Source organism: Pinus tabuliformis, chromosome 5_2 (genome assembly GCF_031772625.1).
Source record: "Pinus tabuliformis cultivar Carrire ecotype Pingquan chromosome 5_2, CPIR1, whole genome shotgun sequence".
In the NCBI taxonomy this organism is placed as follows: Eukaryota; Viridiplantae; Streptophyta; class Pinopsida; order Pinales; family Pinaceae; genus Pinus; species Pinus tabuliformis.
In genome coordinates, this window is record NC_142306.1 from 1,103,948,150 (window position 1) to 1,103,966,283 (window position 18,134).

The following is an 18,134-nucleotide window of genomic DNA, read 5'->3' on the forward strand; positions in this document are numbered from 1 at the left end:
TTAAAACTTTTGCAAAATTTATCACCACCAATGTAAGCCCAAGGTCACAAGTCAAAAAGCATTGTAATAACCATCTGGGGCTTTGTATTTGGTATATTAAGCATGTCTCTTGATTTTATTGTCTGTAGCTTGTTGTCTTGTTTGGATCATGGTTGATCCCTTGGTTCATTTTGGGTCATTTCCTACTACATAGTATTGGAGTGCCATAGGTAAACCTACTTGAGGACACATGGTTTTATGGATGCCTATTTTTACAATGCTGATCACTAGTGTATGAGCCAAGCTCGCCCATGTTAAGTTGCACTTATGTCTTACCAAATGGTTAGAGTCTACAGTTGGCCTTGGCTTTGGTGCATTATCTCTTAGACAACTCTCATGCATGCCGGTGTCATTTTTATAACTTCTACAATTCCCAAGGGAGTTCACATTTCCCAATGAAAAGTGGTCCCAATAGTGGTCCCAATGGTAAAAAATTCAAAATGGCTTCAATTTGTTCAGATTGATGATAGGAGTCCATGCCACATTGAATTTTTCCAAACAAAGAAGGTAGTGACTAGTTACTTCTTGGTCAAACTTTGTCAACATGTCAAAAAAGTATCTAGATGGCAAAACAAGGTCAATGTTGGGCAAATTGATGTATGCATTATGTCATAAATTATGAATAGAACAAGAGGGACAATATCCAAGAGTTATATTTCTAAAATTCCTTATGACATTATAGAACCAATACAGTGGGCAAATGACATGGCTAAGACAAGGATGGATAGAAAGATTATGGGAGATAAGAGTACATATAGTGCAAGTTTCAAAATACTAGGGTCTCAAAATTGTTAGAAGGTCTAGGTCATTAAAGATTCATAGGAAACCTGGTCAAGTTGACTTAGTAAGTCAAAGAAACTCCAATTGAACTAGGCATTGGAGAAGTCAACCAGTAGTTGTGCAGCCCAACTAGCCATTGGGAGCTTCATGGACCAAGAAAGTAGTCGTTAAAAAGAAAATATTCTTTCAAATGACCATGTGGAATTCTCCTAGTCAAGTCAAACTCTCCTAGTCAAGTCAAACTCTCCAAAGAGCAAGTCAAGCTTCTTCAAAGACCCAGGAGTGGGAGGTTGAGCAACTAACCCTATTATTCTTCATCTTTGACCAATCTGGATAATTAACAAAGAGAACCTTGGACTTACTTGTGCATTGTGATGCTAAATCAACCCCTTAGTGAGAACAAAAAAGTAATGTAATATTTTATGAAAAATGCTAACTCTCCAACTTATGGATGACTGGTAAAAATATTATTTGAGTCATCCAACTAGCCATTAAAAATGTTTTACAAAAGATTATTTTCCCTCTTATAGTAGAATTTGTTGTCTTATAAGTGCCATCAATAATACATAGAGACTATCTAGTTGAGACACCAAGGGGATATTAGTCATGTGGAGAAGACAAACTAGGGGAAACCCCACTTTCATCTATTTGTTTTACAGAATTGTTGCTTCGAGCATTTGAACCATTCTGCAAGGGAGCTTCATTCTGGAGGAGGTTTGCATACCATCTCTCACTTAATCGAAAGGCCAAAAAATGCTATTTCAAGGTATGAATCCTAGTGGAGAATTTTATTAAGTCACAAGGGGGACACCTCTCTAAAAGACCAAACCACTTTTCCCTGATTAATTCCAAGATCAATAAAAGAATGCACATGTTTCACATCCTTGTAAAAGTGAGGTGAACATTGCTTGGTACAAGTTATTATTTCCAACAACCACTAAATTTTAAAAGCCTTCAATTTTTTTCCTTCATTATACTAGCATTAAATAATTGGTTTTATATATTTGATCTTTAATGTAAATCTGACCTTGGAGAAGTTGAAAGTAATTGCATTGTTAGATCTATACCAAGAATAGATAAGTTGTTTTATTGGGTATATCTTACACTTGTATCTAGTTAAATTGATTGAAAATCTGAAACTGATATACCTTTTGGGGTATATCTTACACTTGTATCTATTTAAATTGATTGCAAATCTGAAACTAATGTACCTTCCAAAATCTGCACCAAAGATCCAAAACTTATCCCAAACAATAAAGTATTTTTCTAAAGTCTAGATCTAAACCAAGAATAGATACTTTGTTTTATTGAGTATATCTTACACTTGTATCTAGTTAAATTGGTTGCAAATCTGAAACTCATGTAACTTCCAAAATCTGCACCAAAGATCCAAGACTTCTCCCAAACAATAAAGTACTTTTCTAAAGTCTTATCTACTGACTCTGTTAATTTGTACTTGTTGATTTTACACTTCTGGAGTCAAATATTTAATTTTCCGGCCATAAATAAAATATATATTACATTCTGAAAATTTCCTTTTACTTTACCTAGAGGGATATATTCTGAATATTTAGAAAAAAAACTTCCAGCCTGTTGGAAATTGACTTTTTCTGCTTTAACAAGTTGTAATATGGATTTTAGAGACTCATTTAACATCCCACCAACATCTCCACCCTTAAATCTGCGATCTAAGAGTACTTTGGCACCAATTTAGTGGCTAAATTCGACCAAATAGGTTGTTGTCCATGTCACTTTAAGTAGATTTGACAGTCTGATATAACAGGAACATCATGCTATTTTGGTGCATGAGTCCTTAACCAATAGTCCCAAACTGAAAATTAGGAATTTTATTGTATATTAAATTCGAATATTCAGTATCATTTAATTTGTTGTTTAGTTTTCTACTACATAATCATACACAAAAATAGCTAGACTAACACTACCACCTCATTTTGACTTCATTAAATAAATAGCCTTATTTGGAGTTGGTTGGGGTATTAAGTGAGACTGCTCCCTTTACCCTTTTATGAAGCAATTAGGCAGAAACACTAAAGACTTGGGACGAGGTCACAGTGGAACTCTACCTTGTCTGTGCCAATTTAAGCAGATTGTTAAGACCTTATCAACCTAGTTAATCTAATCGATAACAAAACTCACATTCACAAATGATAATTAAAAAAAATCTCTATTACCATTTAATTATTAAATTATAATAAAAATTTATCCTATTACTCTACCTTGTATGTGACAATTCAAGCAAATTATTAAAACCTTACCAGTCTAGTTAATCTAATCAATAACAAAACTCACATTCACAAATGATAATTAACCAAACTCTCTATTACCATTTAATTGTTAAATTATAATAAAATTTTATCCCATTATAATAATTTTACTGCCGCTCTAAAAAGACTCAAATCTTTAGAAATAACAATTTTCTCTCCACTTTTAAAATTTAATATAACAATTTTCTCTCCACATTTAAAATTTAATATAAGCACGATTCCTTTTTCATATCCCACCACATCACTGGAACGCACCACTCTTAAACGCTAACGATAAATGTTACCGAATATCCCTTCAGTGGCCTGTATTCTCATTCTACATAACAATTTTCTCTCCACTTTTAAAATTTAATATAAGCACGATTCCTTTTCCATATCCCACCACATCACTGGAACGCACCACTCTTAAACGCTAACTATAAATGTTACCGAATATCCCTTCAGTGGCCTGTATTCTCATTCTACAGCTAACACATTGTTATTGAGAAATTACTAGTTTTTCATTTGATTGAGAATTTATGTATATTTACTTTTAGCACTTTGTTTGGACACTTCTGTTTAGCTTTCAATGTTATTGATACTTATCTTCCTTCCTTTTCAGGTGGTTGATGGCGTTATCCAAGGCCTGGCCTTTCTCTTTCTTTTTAATGTATTTTTCGCCATTCTTGTGCCATTATTATTTTTTAATGTCGACAATGAGTTTACTAAAGTTTTAATTGTATTTAATGTTTTTGTTTATGTTAATCAAAAGTTTAGCTTTAACTTTCTTTATGTCTACTTTTTCGCATGTCTACGATACTTTAGAAATTTCCCATTAATAATTTCTAATCTTCTCTTTATAGTGCTCACTAAATATGAATGATCACAATTTGTTTGGGGAAAATATATATAATAATCCCTTATATTACCTTAGTAACAACGAACTCCTGATTTGAATGGATATTGCAATATTTGGACACGTGTTTTGAATGTTTCTCATGGATATTTGTATTCTTTAAACTTCATTTAAATGGGCAAAAAAAAATATTTTTTACTTGGAATATCTATTCCTTATGCGCTTAATCTTTCAGGTAGGGCTTAAATTGTTGCTACCTTGTCAACCCAAATGGTTGGCTCACAAGGAACTATTCACAAATATAAAGCATGTCATAAGTGATTTGATTTTGAGAAATATAAGCATGTTATAAGTGATTTGATTTTGAGGGGAGAGCATAACAATTTATGTTAACATCTAACCCTAACCACTTAAGTCGTTACATAGCTTGTCATGAATGGAGGCAATCTCTAGTAATTAAGACCTATTTAGTAGTGGGATCAATATAATTGTAAGAAGGCTTACTTGAAGCCTCTACCAACACGAAGGTTCCTTCTCTAAGATATCTCTAGGAGGTGGATAGAAAGATATAGAGGTAATGTAATAAGATGTCTTGAGAAGTATATTGTAATGAGAGCTCTAAATCAATTGGAGGTTGCACCTAGAAAGGCAAGTTAACATTGATGTCACCTATATAGGTACAATATTTTGCAATATTCTAGCTCTTGACATGGCTATTGTAGTTACTATCTGTCATTTCTGCAATAAATCAAGTTCAAATCCATTATTTTTGCTCTACCTCTTCCAATTTACTAATAAAGAACACCATAACTAGTATCAATACTAATAAAGAACACCATAATGAGTATCAATACTGATAAAGAACACCATTAGTATCAAAACACTTTCCTAAGCCCATATTCAAAGAATTTTTCAAGATAGATACATATCCTTATGTCTATAACTAACACGATGATCTATCATTCTACAATTAAATTAGAGTAGAGAGAAGAATATGCATAGGAAATATAAATGATTTCGCGTGGTTCAACACACTTGTAGCCCCTATTGGCACCCTTCATAGTACCACATTAGATAACCTCTACCTGAAAATTTTCAATTTTGCATACGCTAGGATATATTAGAAGTCCCTTAGGTGACGTAAAACTAGATTTAAATCAACATCTTGCTCGTCTTGCTTCTAAAGTGGCACAGTGGCACTGATAAAAATGCTTTAGAAGATTACTATAGTACTTAGGTAATCAGGTATTACATCTACATGTATGATCAAGCCTTATTAGTTAGTGTTGTGTGAAATTTGACTGAATACTACTATTGGACCTCGCATATATATCATAGAGATATATCGCCTAGGCTGCCTTTGTCCCCAACACCCTTGAAACTTACACCAAGTACCTATCCACATAAATAGTTATATTGCTGATTTGTGTATTTTATCACTGAAAACCTTGCTTTTTGCTACTAGTGCTCAAAATTCCTATAGGCACTATAGTATTGAGAATTTGAGAATTATGTCCAAACTTTTATCAAAGAGGCAGTATAACTCCTCGAGATGTTGAACCATAGATCTCCCTACATGTCTTGATTGGTATTTTGGTTCCCTGAACCCTCAAATGAATTGGTTGCATCAAACATTGGAAATAAACTATCTCAATTGATAGTGGCAGCACCCACAATTTTATTCACTAAAATGTAGCCCAAGACTATTCTATCTATCTTGGGAACAACTTTCAAACCACGATTGTTAATGGAAGTTCCATGAAACATGGCAGTAATTGTGAGGATGTGTGACGTAGAATGGGTTCCTTGAAAAGCCACATGTTTGCTAGTTGTGACATTGTTTTGCTTGTTGAATGGTTAGGGACATTAGCTCCCATTACCATAGACTTTTGTGATTTATACATGTTTCTAATAGAAATCACATCGCTATAGTTTCAGAGGAAACACAACAAGTCCTCTAAAGACCATCAACTCCCACCATATAGAAACACTTCTTTAAAAAGTGCATCAAGAACTGTAAACCAAATTCCATGCCCTTCAAGCCTTTGAGATACCTTTTCAACCCATCCAATTGAAATACAATTAATCTTGGGTAAACATCAATACACCCTTGAAATTCCCCAAAGCATACTACTCTTCCAAGGGGAGCATGATCATTGTAATCCACTCATACCAAGTTGGCTCCTTCCCAATGTATGCCCTTATCACTATCCATTGTCTCAAAAGAATGAAATTAAAAAGATAGTTTAGGATTTTCTAACCACTCATGTCATCTTCCCTAGTTCCAATTCTTATTCACCATCCATTGTCATGGTCCTCAAGAAGGAAGGCACCTAGCACATGTTTCCTCGCCTTACAATTCTCAACAAAATAATATTCAAGGCTTGTATTCTCATCATTAATGATGTTCTACATGAGCTTAAAAATGCTCAAATTTTCACTAAACTTCAATTATGTACACAATATCGTCGAATTCACATGGAGGTAGATATTCCCAAAATTGCATTTCACACTCACGGAGGAAACTACAAAGTCTTGTAGATTTCCTTTCATCTTTACGATGCACCCTCCACCTTCCAAAATCTCATGAACAAAAACTTTCAATCCTCTCTCCTTCACTAACATGTAGCCCAATACTATTCTATCCATGTTGGGAACAACTTTCAAACCACGATTGTTAATGGAAGTTCCATGAAATGTGGCAGTAATTGTGAGGATGGGTGACCTCGAATGAGTGAGTATCCCTTGAAAAGCCACGTTTGCTAGTTGTGACATTATTTTTCTTGTTGAATGTTTAGGTACATTAGCTCCCATTATCATGGACTTTTGTGATTTATACATGTTTCTAATAGAAATCACATCACTATAGTTTCATAGGAAACACAACAATTCCTCTAAAGACTAACAACTCCCACCATATAGAAACAGTTCTTTAAAGAGTGCATCAAGAACTGTAAACCAAATTCCATGCCATTCAGGCCTTTGAGATACCTTTTCAACCCATCCATATTGAAATGCAATTAATCTTGGGTAAACATCAATACACCCTTGAAATTCCCCAGGGCATACTACTCTCCCGAGGTGAGCATGATCACTGTAATCCACTCATACCAAGTTGGCTCCTTCCCAATGTATGCCCTTATCACTATCCATTTTCTCAAAAGAATGAAGTTAAAAAGATAGTTTAGGATTTTCCAGCCACTCATGTCATCTTCCCTAGTTCCAGTTCTTATTCACCATCCATTGTCATGGTCCTCAAGAAGGAAGGCACCTGGCACATGTTTCCTCGCCTTACAAATCTCAACAAAATAATATTCAAGGTTTGTATTCTCATCATTAATGACATTCTACATGAGCTTAAAAAATGCTCAAATTTTTACTAAACTTCAATTATGTACACGATATCGCCAAATTCACATGGAGGTTGATATTCCCAAAACTACATTTCACACTCATGGAGGAAATTAAAAAGTCATGTAGATTTCCTTTCATCTTTACGATGCACCCTCCACCTTCCAAAATCTCATGAACAAAAGCTTTCAATCCTGTCTCCTTCACTTGGTCCTCTTCCTTTTTGTTTACATCTTGATTTACAATTAAACATGCTACAAGCATGTCATCCATGTGGATAAAGTCTTACAACTGCTTGTAAATCATCAAAACTTGATCAGGATGTCCAAATTTTCTTCTAGTGTCTCTATCGTGGAACATTTAGGCCATATTATTAGTAATGATCATGTACATGTGGATCCAATGAAAATTAAAGCAAGGCAACATTTCCCATATCCCAAAAATCTTAAAAGTTTAAGATATTTTATTTGTCTCATTGGTTAGTACAAACAATTTGTTAAAAACTATTGTAAGATTACACTTCCCCTTATAGCTTTACTTTAAGAATAATGCTTTCAATTAGAATGAAACTGTAAACCAGTGTTTTTAGGATTTGAACAGGTGTTATTTATACAACTTGAATACTCACTCCACCAAACTTCCTTGAGACCTTTGTCTTGAATTGTGACACCACCCATAAATACATTGAGGTAGTATTCATGCAAGATGGGAACTACAACCTTTACCCATTCAACTATTGTATGGACTAATATTTCTATGGACTTCATTGTGGGGTTTAGCCAAATCTAGTAATATATCCATCACCATGGTGGCCATTAATCTCCTTTTCCAAATATGCTAATTTTGTGCTCTAAAACACCCCTTTAAAGCCTCCATGATTACTCAAGTTTCCATCAATAATATCTTTAATCTCCATGGTATGTTGCAATATTTTGTGATGAACCATTGTTGGAAAATCTAGAGACCTGTAGATTATAACTTATTTTCCATATCTTGATAATTACTTGTGTTGTTATTTGGTCTTTCCCTATTGGGATTTGAAACGTTGACAAGTATGATTATTACTGTGGATACTCCGATATTCAACTTGAAAGAAATGAACCACAAATTCCTCAAATCCAATACTTGTGTTGTTATTTGGTCTTTCATTACTTCTTTAATTTTGTTCGTCGTGAAATTACCAAAACAATGAAGATCACAAAGACACAGTGTACACAAGATATAGCCTCCAAGCTAGGGCAAAACCCCTCCAAATGGAAAACCCAAAAAATGCTCCTCTTCTTGTTTAGAATCTACTTGCAAAGAGGCTTCCAAGTCCCAAATACCAACGCAAAGAAAACCTCCAAGCCCCAAGTCAACCCCCAACAAGATATTCTTCAAGGCAACTTCCACAATTTCGTTACTGCTTCTTTGATGCTACAAATTAGACCTCTTGAAAATGCTTTAGAACTTCGACCTCCTGCAACAAGTAGCTTCACAAACCCTAGCGACACAAGGAAAGAAAATCTTTGGCAAACTTCGACTTCTTCTCTTCTTCTTTGTCCGCCATCTCCTCTCTCTCTTCTTCCTTGGTGCAGATCAAAATTGTGTGATATGTGTGTCCAAATGAGTGGAGCTCATCTCCTTCATATAGCCTTTAAGAGTCGAATTCCCTCTCGTTAGGTCGACTTGATCAAGGCTTTGGGCCGACTTGGTCCTAGGTTTATCTATGGTTTTTCTTGACAAAATAAATTTTTTTCTTCATTACAGTGAATCCAAATGGGACTATGACACATGACCAATATTATTCCTTATCCTAGAAAGACTTAAAAGACCTAAAAGCACAAAGAACGTACTTTTGAATCAAGCTTGAGTATGAAACACATACTCCAAAAATAAAATATAATTTATTTTTCTTTCTTTATAAAGAATATACAACGTCTTGATTACGATTACATCATAATGAATAACAAACCTAGTTACAATTTTCAACAATCCCTCTTAACTACAAAGGTATTCATGGTACAAGGAATCTCAATCTTAAAGCATTCTCATAAGAAGAGTCAGCTTGATAAGCTATATTTTGTTAAGAATCTTTATCATAACTAGCATTATCCCTAAAGGCCTTAATTGGGCAATCTCATCTTTAATTATGAGCATTATGCTAGGAGACTTTAAATGAGCTGCCACACTACCTCTCAAGGTAAATACCCCATCCGGATGTCTACAAGGTATGCCCTTTTAGGAATATTCTTATCATGGATTCCCAAACTTGGATCCTCAAAGAATATCAGTCCTCTTTGACTACTCTTATCTTGGATGCCCTACCTCATCCTGAAAGAGCATTGGTCAGCAACTTCTTTCCCTAGATTCTACAATTCATAAGAAGTTCCAATCTAGATACTTATCATAACCTCTAGAATCTAATCTTTCTTTATGGCCTGCTTATGGTTGTTAGTCCTAGTCTAGTGTCTGACCTAGACAAGGACAATCTGATACCACTCCCTCTCAATAAGGGACAGGATATCCACCAGGCCAAGCTTGCTAGGTACTCAAGCTTCTAGTTTGGTAACACTTTAGTCAGTATATCTACTACATGTTCATCTGTAGGTAGATAGTACAGCTCCACGACCCCATCTCGTACCAAGCTTCTGATGTAGTGGTACTTGTTGTTTATATGCTTCGTCTTAGCATGAAACACTGGGTCTTTCCTCCATCTTATGCAACTCTCATTATCACAATGTATCCATGTATGGTTGAGTGGTCCTTCAAACAAAGTTGATAACAACTTCCTGAGTCAAACTGCTTCCTAATAGTCCTTGCTTGCAGCAACATATACAGCTTCATCACTAATCAAAGCAATTGTATCTTGCTTTTTGCTCATCCATGAGACCATGGAAGATCCTAAGCTAAAGCGTCCACCTATTGTGTTCCTTCCGTCTGTCTCACTACCACCCCAACCTGAATCTGCATATCCCATGAGTTGGATTTCATTACCAGTGTACCAGAGGCAGTAATATATAGTCCCACACAAATATCTTAGGATATGTATGGCTGTAATCCAGTGATCGTATTTTGGCTCCATTTGAAATTGACTTAGTACATTCACTACAAAAGAAATGCCTAGTCTTGCGTTAACCAGATACATCAAGGACCCAATCAATTGTATGTAGCAAGAAGGAACCACCGGACTAGATTCTGAACTCCTCAACTTCTTTAAATTGGTAATCATAGGAGTCATCATAAACTTGTAATCCATCATGTCAAACTTTTGAAGTATCTTGATCCCATACTTACCTTAACCAAGGTATATCTCTCTTGGCTTCTCTCATACTTTGAGTTCCAAGTAATAATGCATAATCCCAAGATCCTTCATATCGAACTCAGTTGCTAACTTCTTTTGGCATTCCTAAATCTGATGCTCTACACCTATGACTCGTAGATGATACACATACAAGAGTATGATAGCTAGTTAACCCTGTACCACCCTGATGTATATATAGGTTAGGATCTATAGTACTCTTGGTAAAACCAAGTATCAATAAGTATGCATCTATTCTTGGATACCAAGCTGTAGGTGCTTGCTTTAAGCCATATAGAGCTAGCTTCGATCTACAAACATGAGTCTCTCTCTGATTTATTTCAAATCCTTGAGGTTGCTCAATGTAAACCTCCTCATCAATGGTCCCATTCAGGAAAATTTTCTTGACATCGATTTTATGGATGCTCCATCCCATAATAGTAGCCAACGAAACCAACGATCTTATTGTTGAATACCTAGCTGTGGGAGCGAAGGTTTCTTCGCAATCAATTCCTTCCTTCTGCAAGAAGCCCGTTGCTACAAACCTTGCTTTGTATTTTTTGATGCTCCCATCTACAGCGTGCTTTATATTATAAAACCATTTTGAAGTGACTAGAGACTTGTCACTTGGCCTAGGGAAAATTTCCCATACATCGTTCTTCATTATGGACTAGTATTCTTCCTGCACAGCATTCCTCCACTCGTGATGTTTAGTTGCATCTTCATAACAGGAAGGTTTAGCTTCAATGAGCTTTTCCATGTATGCAGCATATCTAGAATACCTCTTAGGTCTTTTACTTTCCCAGACAGTCCTAAATGTTGTATGTCCTTCTGCTTCTTGTAGAGTTGTTCTCAACCAAGTAGGCCTCTTATGATTTTTTGAAACAATCACTTATTGTATAGGCTCACTACCACCTTCAACATATTCTTTAGTAGGTGTAGGATATTGACCATTATTGTTCCTCGAGATATCTTCAAACATAGGTAACTCTTCTTCATCAAAGTCCATTGGAGCATCCTTCAATTTCGTGTAAGTTATGCTTTAATCAAAGATGACATCCCTGCTTGCTTCAATTCGACGGCCCTCCTTAATATATAGATTATATATGCTTTATATGAAGCAATATATCCCACAAAGATGCCCTTCAAACTTGGTAGGATCTAGATTCTTTCTCTTGTCCTTGGGTATATGAATATACATAAGAGTCTAAAATATCTCAAGATGATCCATGCTTTGCTTCTTTCCTGTAAATGCTTCTTCTAGAGTCATATTATTGAGAATTCAGTGAGGACTTCGATTATGCAAGTAGATAGTTTTCTTGCATGCCTCTCCTCATAGGAATTGAGGGAGATATTGATCATGTAACATAGCCCTAACACATTCCTCAGTAGTTATGTTCTTCCTTTCTACAACACCATTCTACTCAAGATTATAAGGAACAATGTGCTCCCTCTTAATTCCTGCTTCCTTGCAGAAAGCTATCAATTCCTTGGACGTGTATTCCCCACCATTGTCTGACCTCGAAGTTTTGATCTTTCTCTCAATTAGGTTTTCTATTTCATTCTTGAACTATTGAAACTTTTCGAATACCTCATCCTTGCTCTTGAGAACGTATAACCAAGTCTTTCTTAAGTAATCATCAATAAATATTACATAATATTGATATCCACCAAGAGGCTTAATTGAAATAGGTCCACATACATCCAAGTGTATGAGATCTAGAATTTCTTTGGATTTGGTGTCACTACTTTCAAATGGCTTCTTTACGTTCTTGCCTAGACCACATCCCTTGCAAGTCCCTTCATGTTCTTCCTTCAATTCAGGGATGCCATTGACCATTTGACTTAGAGATGGAAAAATATTATAATGAAGGAGTCCATAACTTCTATTCCATAGTTCAGAAGGACTCACATCCAAGGGAACTAAGGCCTGGTCCAAAGGTGTATATAGTTTGTATAATGTCCCCACACGAATCCCAATTACCCTAGCATCATCAATACTTGAGCCCTTACCCCAAACCAAAACCTTGCCATCAACAAAAGCAACTCTATCACCCTTATCCTCTAGACAAGAAAAAGAAAGTAAGTTTTTCTTTAAACCTAGAACATATAAGATATTGTTGAGGTGGATGCTTCCACCAAACTCGAGCTCCAACAATGTGGCTCCAATTTATTTTACCAGATAGATATTATTGTCTCCAAGTTCGATTTAATGAGATAAGTTGCCCTTTGATAGGGTTTGGATTTGATGACATTCTCTCGTCATATGTTTAGAGGCACCATTGTCAATAACCCATACATTCGTCTTTCAAAGTGCCAGATAAAGTGAAGAACAAAATTCCATCTACTTCTTTTGGGAGCTTGGAGATGATCTTAAACAAACAATACTTGATGGATGTAGCGGGATTTCTAAGAACCTTAAAACCCTTCTTCATACCCTTTGTTATGGTGCCAACTAAACTGTGATCTTCAATCCCCTTCTTGAACCTTAAGCTCTGATACCATGTTGGAAAACCTGGAGACTTGTAGATTATAACTTATTTTCCTTATCTTGATAATTAATTGTGTTGTTAGTTGGTCTTTTATTACTTCCTTAATTCTGTTCATCAAGCAATTACCAAAGCAATGAAAATCACAAAGAGACAAAGTACACAAAATATAGGCTCCAAGCCAGGGAAAAACCCCTCCAAGCGGAAAACCCATAAAATGCTTCTCCTCTTCTTTAGAATTTGCTTACCAAGAGACTTCCAAGACCCAAAGATCAAAGCCAACAAACCCTCCAAGCCCCAAGTCAGCCCCAAGAATATCTTCTTCAAGGCAACTTCCAGAACTTCAACACTGCTTCTTGACGCTGCAACATCGACCTCCTGCAACTGCTTCAAAATTTTGGCCCTGCAATTTTGGCCTCCTACAATTGCTTCAGAACTTCAACTTCCTACAACTAGCACCTTCACAAACCCTAGCGAGACAAGAAAAGAGAATCTTTGGAAAACTTCGACTTATGTTCTTCTTCTTCGTCCTCCAGCTCCTCTCTCTTTTCTTTTCTATTGCATATCAAACTTGTATGAGATGTGTGTCCAAATGAGTCAAGCTCCACTCCTTTATATAGACTTTCTTGAGGGTCGAATTCCCTCTCTTTACACTGACTTGATCTGCTCCTTGGGCCGACTTGGTCTTGGGTTTATCCATGACTTTTTCTTAACAAAATAAAAGTTTGTCTTCATTACAATGAGTCCAAATGGGACTATGACACATGACCAATATTATTCATTATCCTAGAAAATACTAGAAGATCTAAAAGAACGAAGAACATGATTTTGACTCAAACTTGAGTATGAAACACATACTCCAAAAACAAAATATAATTTATTTTTCTTTCTTTATAAAGAATAAGCAATGTTGTGATCACCATTACATCATACTAAAGACCAATCTTAGTTACAATTTTCAGCAACCATGACCCCACTTCCACTACCAATATTTTCCTAGAGTTGTTTGCAACTGAATTAAGCCCCTATCACCCCCAGACTAAAGCTATCAACAAGTATTCGGAAGCATGGTTGAAGTTCTTTACGTCAGAATGACAATCCCAATGAGTTAAGGGTTTACCCATAGTAGAATGGTGGTGCAATACAACCTATCATGGTACCACCAAAACAACTCCATTTGAGTTTTCTTATGGCTTGAAACCTCCATCAACATTGTCCTACTTACTAAAGTTTCTATTGTGCAAGACATTGCCAAAACCATCACAACTTGACCTAACAATCATCCCACTCTCAGGTATAATCTAGTCATGGCTCAGAATAAGATGAACCAATAAACTAATCAACAACATTCCCAACTCCAATTTGAAGAAGGGTAGCAATTGTTCCTTCAGCTGCATACTTATTTAGAGTTGTTCGCAACTCAATTAAGCCTTAACACTCCCTATCACCCCCAGACTAAAGCTATCAGCAAGTATTCGGAAGCATGGTTGAAGTTCTTTATGTCAGAATGACAATCCCAATGAGTTAATGATTTACCCATAGTAGAATGGTGGTGCAATACAACCTATCATGGTGCCACCAAAACAATTCCATTTGAGTTTTCTTATGGCTTGAAACCTCCATCAACATTGTCCTACTTACTAAAGTTTCTATGGTGCAAGACATTGCCAAAACCATCACAACTTTACCTAACAGTCATCCCACTCTCAAGTATAATCTAGTAATGGCTCAGAATAAGATGAACCAATAAACTAATCAACAACATTCCCAACACCAATTTGAAGAAGGGTAGCAATTGTTCCTTCAATTGCATACTTACAAGTAAAACTCCCTGAAATACAACCACTAACAGAAGCCTGCTCCAGACTTTTACACCCCTTGTAAGGTCCTTAAATGTTGCGCTGTTGTATTTCAAATTGGAACTTTCAAGCCAATCTAAAATTCATCTAATCTTTCATGTCACATGCTTAAAGAAAGAGGTCAAATCTAAGTGAGTTCTTTTGCGGGATCACAAGCATGATTTCATCACTGGAACAACATTCAAAGGTCATAGTAACCATTGAGCTACTTGGATTAGTTTGCTTATTCACAAATCTAAAATATTCTGGAAGTCCCTTGTAGCAAATAGTAGTGATTTTTGTTATTTTTTAAAACATGCTAATGAGCTTCATTTATTAAAACTAGCCTTTTAGAGCTAGCAAAAACAACGTTCCATTTAGTTACCACTCAAGGAAATCTCATACAAAAGAGTGTTGTCTCTATCATTTCACTATGCAAGAGGACTTAATATAGTGGAAAGATACACCATTCACGGATGCCACATGGGAACTAGTAGAGATCCCTCAAATATTCCCTCCTCTCTAGCCTTGAGAAAAATGTTGAATATTAAGGTGGAGAACATTTTAAAGTCTTTCCCTTACCCCATAAATACATAGGTGGGTTTTTAGGAATACTGCCCATCTCTACTGAGTAAAGCCCCTGTAGTAGCGTAACAACAATAATTGTAAAAAGGCTTTCTAGAATGTTTCACCTACTAGAGAATTCCTTCTCCAGAATATTTCTAAGAGGTAGAAAGAACCACATAAAGAAATACAAGGAATGGAATTAATTGAATGAGATGTCATAAGTAAATTTAAATTAGAGCTCTACTCAATCAGCAACTTCCCCTTTCATAGAGGCAAGTGCACATTGCTCTCCACAATAAATGAATTTCATTTTGTGGTATTCTAGTTTTTTATTTGATGATTGTAGTTCCAATCTAATTTTTCTGCAACAAATCTAAGCAAAATCTATTCTCTTTACTCAAAATATTTTAATTGACTAATAAATAAAACCAGAATACCTCATCTCAACCACAAGTTACTAGGTCTCTTGAAGAACTCTAACCACTTCAAAGAATTATTTTCCTACGTTGGTTACACATTTATCATATTTTAATAACAAATATTCCATAGACCCCTATTAGTACGAAATGCGTACAAGATTTAATTAGAAAAAATTTGTTTGTACATCCAACCTCCACAAACAAGTGCAAAAAGAAAAACTTAGGATTGGACCAAGCAAAAAAACCCCATAAGGCAATCATAGTCACAAATATACACAAAAAATCAAATAGGGTTGGCTTAAACACCCCGAACAGACATTGTCACATGCAGAAAGAATGTTATTGATGGGAACAAAAGAGCACTATCAAAAATAATAATGGTGGTTTGAGGATATTGATCATGATCATCCCAAGGCTTAGCACAACCTTATACCATATGATCAGCATCAATAAGCACCATGGCAACCCACCCACTAGTATGAGGCTTTTAATGTTTAGGCCCCGCCCATTAGAGGTGCCCTCCAAGGGCTTCACCATCAATAAATAAGGGGCTCTAAGGGAGTCCATAATATCTTTCTACAAACTCTCTCCTACCTCTCTTGAACTAGCCAATCTATACACTAGAAACACCAATGACAAGTTGTCCTAATAATACCATCGAGCCTATCTAAAGCACAACCATGACAACACATATTTACATATGAAAGGACAAACACACCAAGGGAGTACACACCTAGTGTATCTAGCATTCTTGGCTATGTCACTCCTTCAGATCTCGAGGTGACTACAAGAGAATTTTCTCTCATATGATCCTAAGCATATACATCAGTTCCACGAATGACATACATACTTCTCATAGATAGTTGATGATGCTTTCCACATTATTTCCCAACTCACTCACACACGATGGTTACGGTTTCCTACATGAAATACATATTTCCATTGCTTCATATCCATAGTTAATGCCTTGCATATTTGACATGAAAGTAGTCACCATCATTTGAGTCAAAGAATGGATCATGATGATCTAGGTTGCACCTTTTTCCTTATTTCACCTTGGTGGTAAACATCATCTTCTATACAAGTGTTGTCAACCTTGTGTTGAGTTGCACTACTAAGCGACATTTGAAAGGTGTAGCCTACATATATCCTAATACATACTTAACACATCCCATCTCTCTTGATTTTCATGGTCCTGCACATTATTAGTTATTGTATGTCACAAAAAGGTTCATGCTTCATAGCCTCAAAAAAAGAGGGAATTGTCAGCTCAAGGTTGATGCAAATCAAATTTAATTAAAAAGAAGTGTAAAAGTGGCACATAAAGCTGAAAATGAAAAAGGAAAATGAAGAGGCATAAAACGTAAGTCACAAGCCAAAACAAATCTTGAGATATGTGCCTTCGATATGAGGTCATTACCCCAAGTACTATGTAATGAAACACATACCTAAAAAGGAATAAACGAAATTACCCCACCCCATGTAATGAAATGCATATACAAAAAAGGAGGACTCAAGGAAATGAATTTAAAAAATGGAAATAAAAAGAAAACTAAGAAAAGACAATTGTAGCAGCACACAGTGCTAAGGAAAGGGTAGCTTAATGAATTAACACTCCCTTTGGATTGGTGCTCACGTGACTATACAATACAATTCATGAGGTTACATCCTTAAAACCATATAATCTACCACTACACCCACTAGTCGATGGCATTTTTTAAGTAAATACTTCTCTTCTTGGATACTAACACATGTAATACAGGCTAATGATGACTCTCCCGTGCCTAAAGAAAGAAAATTGTATGAATTATGTAACTTATTGTGAACTTATAAGACAATTCTTAATGTGATCTACCTAGTGTCATTTGCATATGATATGATTCACTTTTTATGTTGCATTAGATTTTTGTACATGCCTCTAAATTGATGACTACATTGGGCTACTTGAGGATCTTCTTAGATGATACATTTTGCATGAGTATGATTGGGTCCTTCAGATAACATTGTGGGGTTACTTGCACAGTTGCCACCATTGATGAGAGGTCATTCGAATATTGAAGATATTGGGATTCTTGATGACATGGCACTCTTGTAGAGGAGCTGCAGCACCTTTTGATGGGATGTTGTAGTGTTTGCATTAGAAGGTGAAATAATGCTCCCTTTGCAAGGAATGCTTCACTTGGGAGCACTTACCGTTTTTTGGAGATCAATGAGCTCTTGGATATCAAAAGTGCCACACATGTAACCTTTA

The 18,134-nt window shown here is 35.8% G+C and overlaps 1 protein-coding gene across 5 annotated transcripts in view; it reads right to left on the bottom strand.

Annotated features, from left to right (window-relative positions):
- The window catches only part of LOC149163090 (MADS-box protein SOC1-like), a 290,773-nt gene that overhangs the window by 220,517 nt on the left and 52,122 nt on the right, over nt 1-18,134 (bottom strand). The window lies entirely within an intron of this gene.